An 11,275-nucleotide genomic window follows, 5' to 3' on the forward strand; every position below is an offset into this window, starting at 1 on the left:
CACTCGAGTCCTAGATGTATCAATCATTACCGCAATCCATGATGTTGTAGCATTCCACAACTTCACCCAAGGTTCCACCGATGAACGGTGAATTCCAAACGCTACCCGACGACCATTGTCCAACTCTTCACGCACGCTCACAGTGCACAAGACATAACCACGAAGAACTTGCGCCAATTGAGAATCCTCACTGGTCTTCAACATTTCAGCGGTCACAATACTTAGTCCCACCCTTGTGACATACAAGCTAAACGGATGACCTACGAACTTCGGACCGCATACCTTCCACCAAATGTATTCCCAAGCTGGCTCATTGACAACACCTCTCGAGTTATGGTGATCCTTTAGAGACTGGAATGAACGAAACGCCGCTTCGACAATTTCCCTTAGGAAGATACCTTCATTCCAACATAAAATCCTACAAATAGTCTGTTCGTTCCTACCTCAGACTTATCTGATTCTTCCTTGATCCTTTGCGCTACTCTGATTCCAACAAGTCACACACCTTGAAATCCTCTGAGTCACGTTATATCCATAATTCACTTGGCTTCCTTTAATACACAATAATTCCTTATCCATAGTTGTCCAATTACAACACGTGGCAGAACTCCATATACATCCATTGTCGACTACTACTCCTCGAAGTTGCGTACTCTCTAGAATCAAGTTTCTACTTACTCTGCCATTCCATATTAGTTCATCTACCATAACTTAGGCACACTTTTCGATCTTAGGACATTGAAACCCAAATACCCACTTACTTAGAGGTTCGTCCTTGTCACTGATTTCCACAGCGTACAGCTGATATGTTTTTTTTTCCTTACAACAAGTCTTGTTACTCAACCGTTATAATGATTCTTTCACCAACGCTTCGCAGCTTACGATAACTCCGTCGGTTTAGCATCGCTTCTTCCCAACCAAACGACTTCATTCTCTTAGCGCAGAGTCACCTCTGATAACTTGTGAGACTTACTGATATAACAATCCCCTCATAGCCACACTCCATCCACACATTCATCTAATGTCTGCTCTACCGCTGAATCTGGCATTAAACTGACTTCCTCGGCGGCTGCATCCTTCATTGCAGTGCTTCCTACGGTCGGAGTGTAGTCACAATGCGAGAAATTGTACTTTGAATTTCGAACATCTCTCTTATAAACTCCTCAGAAGTTCTCAAACCAAAAATGTCTATGCTTTACCAAGATTGACATTTCTTCACTCAGAGTATCTATAGAAACTCTACCAGATACGTCACACATGAAATTATTCCAAGATACAATTTGCATATTCCATCACCGGTTGCCAATGATACATGATAGTCACTCACTATGCTGACCAGGGTATCATGACCGCACATGAGTCCCACTCTAGACACTCATGCAAAATTGCCAACTTAACACTTCATGAAACGAGAACGTTTGCAAGGTATAATCTGTCTCTAACTTGCACGAGCATGATCATTCAGAGTCTCTATAAGCATAGTATCGGATCTTGATCCATCTCACCATCGCCTGTCTAGTTATTCCTCTACTATCGAGCGCGACGTATGAATCCTTATCCTACATACCTTATGAGAGTCTGGATCTGTGTCTCACGAGTGCCAAATCAGAATTCTACCTTGAGCTTCAGATCACCTTTGTCTCACGAGTGCGGACACAGAAGTCAGACCTTTCTGATTGCGCTGGTACGGACAGTAATTGGATGGGTGAAGTATTAGATCCTGATTTAACTTGAAGTAACCTAAGCGAGAGTAGTTGCCTAGTGAAGGTTCGTGGAATATACGAACGTGGTAACTTACGATTGGGCGAGGCTTGAATACTCGGTCGACGGAAGAGGATGTGTATTTCTATTCTTATCATTTATATTTAAGTTCTAGAACTACGCTAGATGGAATATGAAATGATGTAGAAGCGTGAAATGCAGTAGCCTAAGTTCTTGTTAGTTGTTGTTCGTCTGACCCCGAGTGAAGCCATAGAACTACACTTGGCATTGGGCGTTCAGGCGAGTAAGAACTAAGATCTTTTTGGAACGTCAATAGGATGATCGCAGTTGCGTTGGTTGTTAGGAACCATAGTATTCCTATCTGGACTGAATTATCCTTGGAATCTCATGCATGCGTGGGACGAGTGGGTACGCGCACGACATGGTAATTCGATTTTGAACTTCAAGTCTTCATGCTTGGCGTTTTGGCTTTCCGAGTAAGTAAACCTTGATGTGTAGCACCCTCAAGTTTTAGCATCCTGAGGAGTGTGATTCGAAGGACTTGAGGAACGATGAACCTATTGGAGGCCTGTTCAGACACTTGTCGATTGCAACTATAGGATACGCGTGGGGATCATTATACGCCTGAGGTAGGTTACCGGGATACATGGCCTCGGATTTGGTCCACCATGTTGGTACTACCAGACGGGTATGATGCCACAGTATCGCTATCATGCACAAGATGCGTGAGTCATCCTTTTCCGACATGTGTGGGACAAAGGTGATCTGAAGCTCAAGGTAGAATTCTGATTTGGCACTCGTGAGACACAGATCCAGACTCTCATAAGGTATGTAGGATAAGGATTCATACGTCGCGCTCGATAGTAGAGGAATAACTAGACAGGAGATGGTGAGATGGATCAAGATCCGATACTATGCTTATAGAGACTCTGAATGATCATGCTCACGCAAGTTAGAGACAGATTATACCTTGCAAATGTTCTCGTTTCATGAAGTGTTAAGTTGGCAATTTTGCATGAGTGTCTAGAGTGGGACTCATGTGCGGTCTGTCATACCCCAAAATTTTCCCTCTTATAACTGTCTATGTCATTTTTCGAATAATTGATATGGTGCAGTCGGTAAGAATTTAAGGGTAAGAGTGTGCGATCGAGAGGTACCAGGTTCAAACCTCACTTCTAACTTTTTATTTTTTATTTTTATAATGTTTGTTTCTAACCTCTTTTCATTTATTTATTTAGGAAAAATTACAAAAAAATATGGTTTCTTATATTTTTATTTTTTTAAGTTTATATTAATATTAGTTTTAGTTTATAATTGTATAAATTTATTAGGTTTATAGTTTTATTAAATATAAAATAGGGAAAATATAATAGATCCAGCCCACTCCTTACCCTAATTTTCATTATAAATACACAACTAACAATCCTATTTGGAGGAGGCCAACCATTCTAACCCGTGTACATATTCTCTGCCTCCCTTTCCCGTATCAACTATTGATTATCACAAAAGAGAGACCATTTTGTTTCACTAACAATTCACGTTTTTTCATGATAGCGACACTGTAAATATTTCTCCCTACTATTCACACTATACTTCCAATTGTTAACCTACTGGTACATGAGTTTTTTCTAACACATACAAATCCATGTAGAAAAACTAAGTTCCCCTCTCACTGCACATAACCAAACATCAACCATATTCATAACCCATGGAATTACAAACAACCATTACATCATTGATTAATCTTTTCACCATTTAGTTGCATAAAACAATCATCGCAAAATTCAAACCACAATCCCAACAAAATTCACGCACATGAATTCAGTCATTCTCCGTGCACGCAACCTTGTCTCTGTACATCATTAATCGTCATGGACCTACTGTGTTTTTGCCTTTGTTTGTTGTGTAGAAAAAAAGGAGAAGAAGAATTCACGGAACGGCTCCGACATATACATCATCATCATCATCACCGGCCATGAAGACGAATCCGAAGGAGACCCACCATCAGCGGCCTTCCCTCGTCAGCCGCGCAACTCTCTCTGGAGCCGGGCGCGTGTCAGCGGCATCCTCCTTCCCTCGGTGGAAAGTCCACCGCCGCTCGACTTCTCTTCGCGAAGACCAAAACCGTGACGCTTGCCTCCTTCTCCGATCGCACCCTCCGATGCATAGCCTCCGCGCGACAGCCACGAGGACCACCGCACAGCGGCGAGACCACCGCCGCAGTAAGACCGCCGGCCGCACCCAGCCCCACCGTCAATTGCTCTGTCTCGATCCCAATACGCTTCGTACCGAACAACAATCTTCGTCACTATCCCGGCATCGCCTCACTCTTGCTTTTGCGTGTGGTTGATTTCGTGTATTTGTGTTGTCATGAAAAGATGAAAGTGAGATCTGAATTTAATTCTGGGTTGAAGAAAATGGTTGGGGAAGAACATGTTTCTGAAGAAGAAGGGCGTGGGGTTGTGAAACAAAGAAAAAGGAAATTTTGTTTTCTTATAAAATGCCATGAGATCGCTGGATTTACAACAAATGCAAGTGGTTCAGATGGTTAGAGCAATGGTTTGCCAATCAGTGGAGCGCCGGTTCGAACCTTGTGGGAGACAAAACTATTTTTTGCAAAACGTTTGGTTTTGAGTCACCTACAGATCCGGTGCGCAGCCATCTAGGAAATACAGCATGCACTTTCACATCACAACCGTAGGATCATACCAGATCTGGATCTGACGCTCCAGGAGGAAGGCATATACCCTGGACCTTCAATAGCATCCACACAGGATGATTGCCAGGTTCTTTTTTATATTTATTTTGTTACTTATCTTTTTAGATTAATTGTTTAGATTTATTGTTAATTTAATTTAATTAATTTATAAAATTAGGATTAGGATATTAAAATAGGATTAGGATATTAAAATAGGATTAGGCTAATGACTAGGGTTAGGATTCCCCCGATTTATTTGATTATTTCGATTATTCGATTTAATTGAGTTAATTATTTAATTAATTTTAATCACAACAAGCCCTATAAAAGTTACCCACATATTAGGGTTCGCCCAATCCCATTGGCCACGTAGCCAAAGATATTAGGATTTAATTTATTATTCGTTCCGACTAAATCTATTGGTCGCAATGGTTAATAATCGATTAATTATTTAATCAAATCCAATAATTAAAATAATAATTATTTTGCTAAATGGTTTTAACCATCTTATTGGTTATGATGATTAGCATATTTCCCCTTATCAATTCGTTATTATTTGTAATCGAAACTATCGGTTATGAGGGGTAACGATAAATTAATAAATTAATAATTAAAATACATCAATTTGCTAAAAGTGATAATCGAATCAATCGATTAGAATTGCCAGCAATCCTTTACTAATCTGTTAACTATGGCGATCGAATTTATTGATCGTTGCGGTTAATAGTGCCGTATTAAATCAGGGTTGTACGCCCAAAACACTCAAAACACACTAAACCACGACACTACAGATTTCAAACACTGCGATGTTCACAACTACGATAAGGTAATTCAAAATACCTTCGAACTTCGTTTTTCAAAACAACTTCAAATACAGTCAAGATCTAATTCTAAGGCGTACAACCCTGTGCCCGAACTACGTAGACTCTGATCCTCCATAAGGAGGTACGTAGGCACTTGGCAACAAGGCGAGTCCCCTTCCCAAAAATCTCAATTTCCCCCTTCTCATTTCCTTAGCTATTAACCTCTGTAATTTTGCTATAAACCTTTACCTTAGATTCAAAGCCAATAGGAAAGGGTTGAGGGTGCCTAACACCTTCCCTCGACCTGAATATAGTATCTTACCCTGATCTCTATACTGCGTAGGGTTTCCTATTCGCCCTTCAGAATAGGTGGCGACTCTAAATTTAAATTTTAGGGCAGGTTGCTACACGGTCATGATACCTTGGTCAGTATAGTGAGTGGCTATCATGTATCATTGGCAACCAGTGATGGAATATGCAAATTGTATCTTGGAATAATTTGATGTGTGACGTATCTGGTAGAGTGTCTGTAGATACTCTGAGTGAAGAAATGTCAATCTTGGTAAAGCATAGACATTTTTGGTTTGAGAAATTCTGAGGAGTTTATAAGAGAGATGTTCGAAATTCAAAGTACAATTTCTCGCATTGTGGCTACACTCCGACCGTTGGAAGCACTGCAATGAAGGATGCAGCCGCCGGGGAAGTCAGTTTAATGCCAGATTCAGAGGTAGATCAGACATTAGATGAATGTGTGGATGGAGTGTGGCTATGAGGGGATTGATATATCAGTAAGTCGCACGAGTTATCAGAGGTGACTCTGCGCTAAGAGAATGAAGCCGTTTGGTTGGGAAGAAGCGATGATAAACCGACGGAGTTATCGTAAGCTGCGAAGCATTGGTGAAAGAATCATTATAACGGTTGAGTAACAAGACTTGTTGTAAGGAAAAAAAAAACGTATCAGTTGTACGCTGTGGAAATCAGTGACAAGGACGAACCCCTAAGTCAGTGGGTATTTGGGTTTCAATGTCCTAAGATCAAAACGTGTGCCTAAGTTATGGTAGATGAACTAACATGGAATGGCAGAGTAAGTAGAAACTTGATTCTGGAGAGTACGCAACTTCGAGGAGTAGTAATCGACAATGGATGTATATGGAGTTCTGGAACATGTTGTAATTGGACAACTATGGATAAGGAATTATTGTGTATTAAAGGAAGCCAAGTGAATTATGGATATAACGTGACTCAGAGGATTTCAAGGTGTGTGAGTTGTTGGAATCAGAGTAGCGCAACATATCAAGAAAGAATCAGATAAGTCTGAGGTAGGAACGAACGGACTATTTGTAGGATTTTATGTTGGAATGAAGGTATCTTCCTAAGGGAAATTGTCGAAGCGGCGTTTCGTTCATTCCAGTCTCTCAAGGATCACCATAACTCGAGAGGTGTTGTCAATGGGCCAGCTTGGGAATACATTTGGTGGATGGCATGCGGTCCGAAGTTCGTAGGTCATCCGTTTAGCTTGTATGTCACAAGGGTTAGACTGAGTATTGTGACTGCTGAAATGCTGAAGACCAGTGAGGATTCTCAATTGGCGCAAGTTCTTCGTGGTTATGTCTTATGCACTGTGAGCGTGCGTGAAGAGTTGGACAATGGTCGTCGGGTAGCATTTGGAATTCACCGTTCATCGGTGGAACCTTGGGTGAAGTTGTGGAATGCTACAACATCGTGGATTGCGGTAATGATTGATACATCTAGGATTGAGGTGAGAATCGAGTAAGGAGGATCAGTTGTATAAGCATAGGTAAACTTGGGACAACCGTCCTAAGACTTTGGGAACCGGAAGTTGAGACCAAGACATTTGGCTAACGCCTAATGACATTGTATGGACTCGAGTGGAGAATAATTTGAAGTGTTATTGCAGAAGTGACGTCATGGTAATAATTCTCAAACGGGAAGTAATTCAAGGAGCTGAGTGGATCAGTAATGTTTGTCGAATGAGGGTGAGCATATTAGAGAATGAAATGAAGGACATCCAACATGAGTGGATTATTAGAGTTTCTGAAGTTCTGGGGATTAAGTGCAGAGCAGTGAAGGTCAAGGACCCTGGAATGATTTTTCCCCATATATGTCAAGATGAAGTATCTTGATAGACGTGTTACTTGAGAGTCAAGGTTCTAACCATGCATAGTGGGACGCAGGTGTTTTGGCAGATTATGCTTCTTCGTATGGAATGACCCTCAGACAGAGTAGTGAGATTATGTGAAGAGAAATGTAAGGAACATTTCATCCCCTGGTTGGTATAGATTTGGACACGTTGTTTCCGTGGTGACCGGAAAGAATTCGAGGACGAATTCAATTTAAGGGGGGGGGGGGGGAATGTAATACCCCGATTCTCCGACACAAGTTAATTATCATTTAATTGGTTAAGTGATGATTATAAGGCATATTGATATTGGATTATATTAATCTAAGAAGGATTATTAGTAAGAGTTAGTGGAGTGGTTAGAATAAGATAGATTATTGGAATTGAACCAAGTGGCAAGGTGGTAATTTTCACTCAATTGGAGGGCTTAATGGACTTATGTATTGCTTGCATGTGGACATAATGGACATTGGACTTTAAGTGCATGAGCTTAAGTGTTGTTTGGCTTACACATCAGATTTTTATGGTTGAAGTGGAGCAAGAGAAGCTTATGTTCTTCCTCATCACCTTCATTTTCGCAACATTTTGGCAGCCCTCACTAAACTGATCATAACTCTCTGCTCACAGCTCCGATTGAGGTAATTCTTGAAGTTTTGGAAAGCTAACGAAATTATCTTTGATTTGGTATACTAATTCGCACTCATAGCTTGTTTATTGATGGAGATAAGCGCGTCTGAAGTTGATCAATGGATGCCGAAAATAGGTGTAAAGTGGAATACGGGTTTGATGAATTTGGAGTTGAAGTTTTGGTCAAGTTAGGAGCTCAATTGCAGCATGTTCATCATCCAAAGCTCCATTGATGCAAGGTGAGTCTCTAGTTAGAGACTTGGGGTTTTGTGGGGAAATTAGAATTTGGGGAAAATTGGGGATTTGTGTGATAAAAATCATTGCATGTTTGTTTAATGGATAAAGTATGTGTTCTTTGATGTGATTATATGTTGTAGACTGATGATACTTGATGGAGTTCGAATTTGGATCATTAGGGAACCTTAGGAATGTTTTAGGATGTTTTGGAACTGGTTTTATGCAGGAAAATACGTTTTTTTGACCCTGCTTCAGTAGCAAATCGATTTGCATGGGTTGTAAATCGATTTTCCGTCCTGAAAATGTCATTTTTGGGCTCTGCTACAGGTGTAAATCGATTGCAGTAAGATGCAAATCGATTGCTTACTGACAGGAAAATAGCTTTTATTGTTTTGATCATAACTTGAGTTTCGTAACTCGAAATGAAGCCCGGTCGGAAGCGTTGGAAAGGTCTTTTAATGATCTTTATGAATATGCTTAGATATAAAGCTTTTAATTGATTTAAAATTTATGGCAAATGGATGTTTAGTTACATGATGTCGGACTAACATTTATAGAATCAAGAATGGTATGTTTAATTCCCTAGAGTGCAGTTCCGTTCCATGTCGGGAACCGGAAGCCTCCTTGTTATGAGACTAATGTGTGTCCATGTACGTTCTAAATAATTATATGGTTTGATTATGTTTAATATATTCCATGATCGAAACATATTTAACTCACATGTGACGAGTATGTGCAAATGACATGATATTTATACGATGGATTTTGTCTAATATTATGTGCATATAATACAATGTAAATTGTTTTCCCGTCGTTCCGGTTGGACGTTCGGATGCTTGATTTTTGTGAACTTGCCTTGGTTGAATATGCGTGAATCGGAGTATAACTGTACTACTAGGATAGTAAATCCTGTTTACCCACTATGTGGATGCCCATTGGTAGCCCGTGTGGCGTTTGTGTTATGTATTATATACCATGGATGATTTGGCTTTATGCCTGTTGTATATACGTGTCTATATCCGTATATTTTGCGTTACCTGAGCTACTATTACGGTGGAAGCAAGTGAGGGTCTTTAATGGCTTTTCCCACTTGGTAACTCACCTGCGTGATTAGTATGGTAAGTGGGTGATGCCACGTAGGCAATCACTGAATTACTTGCCTCTAGTAACGTCAAATAGACAGTGTTACTAGGCTTTCTCCCGGTGGGCTTGTACGTCGAAGAGAATGTATTGCACCTGTTTACTCACCTGCGTATAAAGGATGAATACCATTGCAGTGGAAGCAAGACCGGGGTCTTTAATGGCGTTTCCCACTTGGTAACTCACTGGCGTGCTTGGTGATGAGGTTGTAAATGCCACGTAGGCAATGGTACAACTTAACTCATCTCGGATTGAATTCCATATAGGAATGACCCGAATTCATCGTGCGGTGTGCTTGTGCAAGTCTTTCGACATATATGTACTTGGATACTCATCGAGGGTACGTGGCAGAGGTAGCCTAGTTAGATGGGTATAACTCCTTGATTCCTCACATAAGGATGTGAGTTTGCATATTGTGAATTGTTGTTTTATTGAACGCCTCATTGGATAGTTAAGGGACTTCCAATTGTGGTGATACCCTTGTTTGTATTTGCACCTAAACGTGAGGCATAACCCCGGATTCTAGGTGAATCTTTTTATGATGCATGTACCTTGTAGAACCGAGCAAAACCTTAAGATAGGGAGGCTCACTGAGATTTAGTAATCTCACCCCAATCAACTTATATTTTTTTCAGGTGCAGTTTAGTAGCTTTTGATAGATAGCCGGTTCGGATTGATGGCTTGAAGTGGTGTCGGCTCGAAGTCCTCGTTGATTTTGACATTCCGCTGTGCAAGATCCATTGAAGACCCGTGTATTATGCTACTTAGTAGAATTTCATGTTGTATTTTATATGGATCAAATATTGTACCTTGACTTGTGTATGTACTCAATATCAATTTTAACATTTCATGCATAATATACTAGTCAGTTATGTATGGGGTGTTACAGTTGGTATCAGAGCAGGTCGATTCTTGTCCCTGCCATGAGACATCGCTAGCAATTCTCTTCTCCCTCACATGTGTGTGTTGCTCGCCCGATTCTTACTATCGTAGTATCCACTCATTGAGCCTGGCCAGCTCACTGGCTGTATATGCGATAGATGAGATCGTGGTGGAGCCACCACGAGGACGCGTAAGATCCAAAGCGACTTGAGTTGAAGTAGTTGACGACCTTGTCATGGTATAGATCTAAGACGTCGGGAGTTTCTGAGATCCGATGGGGTGAAGTGAGACCTCGTCTGGATCCAAATGTGAAGAACTTGAGTAGGATTATAATAAGGAATTCTGAGATGGAATGAAGTCTGGGGCTATTAGAAATTTGTTGTCCGATCGTGATGCTAGTGGCAGATATGTTTTGAGAACCTGTCAGATGTAAGACTTTTGGGAATTTTAGCGAAGTAGTCTAAATCTCCTGGTTACTATAATGTGGGCAGTACTTGGATGAACGTGATGTTTCACTCTAAGTCATTTCGGTAAGCCGTAAGTTGTGTGTGAATTACCCAATAAAGAATCGTTGGAAGAGTAAAGATGTCAGTCTCTAATTGGGAAAAAGTTGGATACTCGTTTAGGGGAAGAGCTACTATACTCCCGTTTTTGCTAACCTGTGAATGAGTTCTAGAACTACGCTAGGCGACAGTTGAAGCAAGTGAAACCGAGATGTGTTGTAGCTAAGGTTCGTACTAGTTATGATTTGTCTAACCCCGAGAGATACCACAGAACTGCGCTTGGTATTGGGTATTTAGATGAATGGAAACTAGTGTCATTCCGAAGTATTCGTAGGATGATTGAAGTCGTATTGACTGTTTGAACCTTGGTATTCCTATGCGAAGAGCTATTCATAGAATTTCTTATGCATGCACTGTGCAAGTGGGTACGCGCATGACATAACAATTCGAACCAAAATCTTATCCATTCTGATCTAGCTTATTGTTCCTAGTAAGTGAACCCTGAGCGCGAAGCACTCCTAGG

At 40.7% G+C, this 11,275-nt stretch overlaps 1 long non-coding RNA gene across 1 annotated transcript; it reads left to right on the top strand.

Annotated features, from left to right (window-relative positions):
- The first annotated feature begins 7,601 nt into the window (after positions 1-7,601).
- Positions 7,602-10,188, top strand: LOC131618434 (uncharacterized). Its single transcript, XR_009288847.1, has 3 exons — positions 7,602-8,001; positions 8,127-8,229; positions 10,003-10,188. It is a non-coding gene; the product is annotated as an uncharacterized LOC131618434 (long non-coding RNA).
- The last annotated feature ends 1,087 nt before the right edge of the window (positions 10,189-11,275 follow it).

The sequence above is a fragment of the Vicia villosa genome, linkage group LG7 (assembly GCF_029867415.1).
Source record: "Vicia villosa cultivar HV-30 ecotype Madison, WI linkage group LG7, Vvil1.0, whole genome shotgun sequence".
NCBI lineage: Eukaryota > Viridiplantae > Streptophyta > Magnoliopsida > Fabales > Fabaceae > Vicia > Vicia villosa.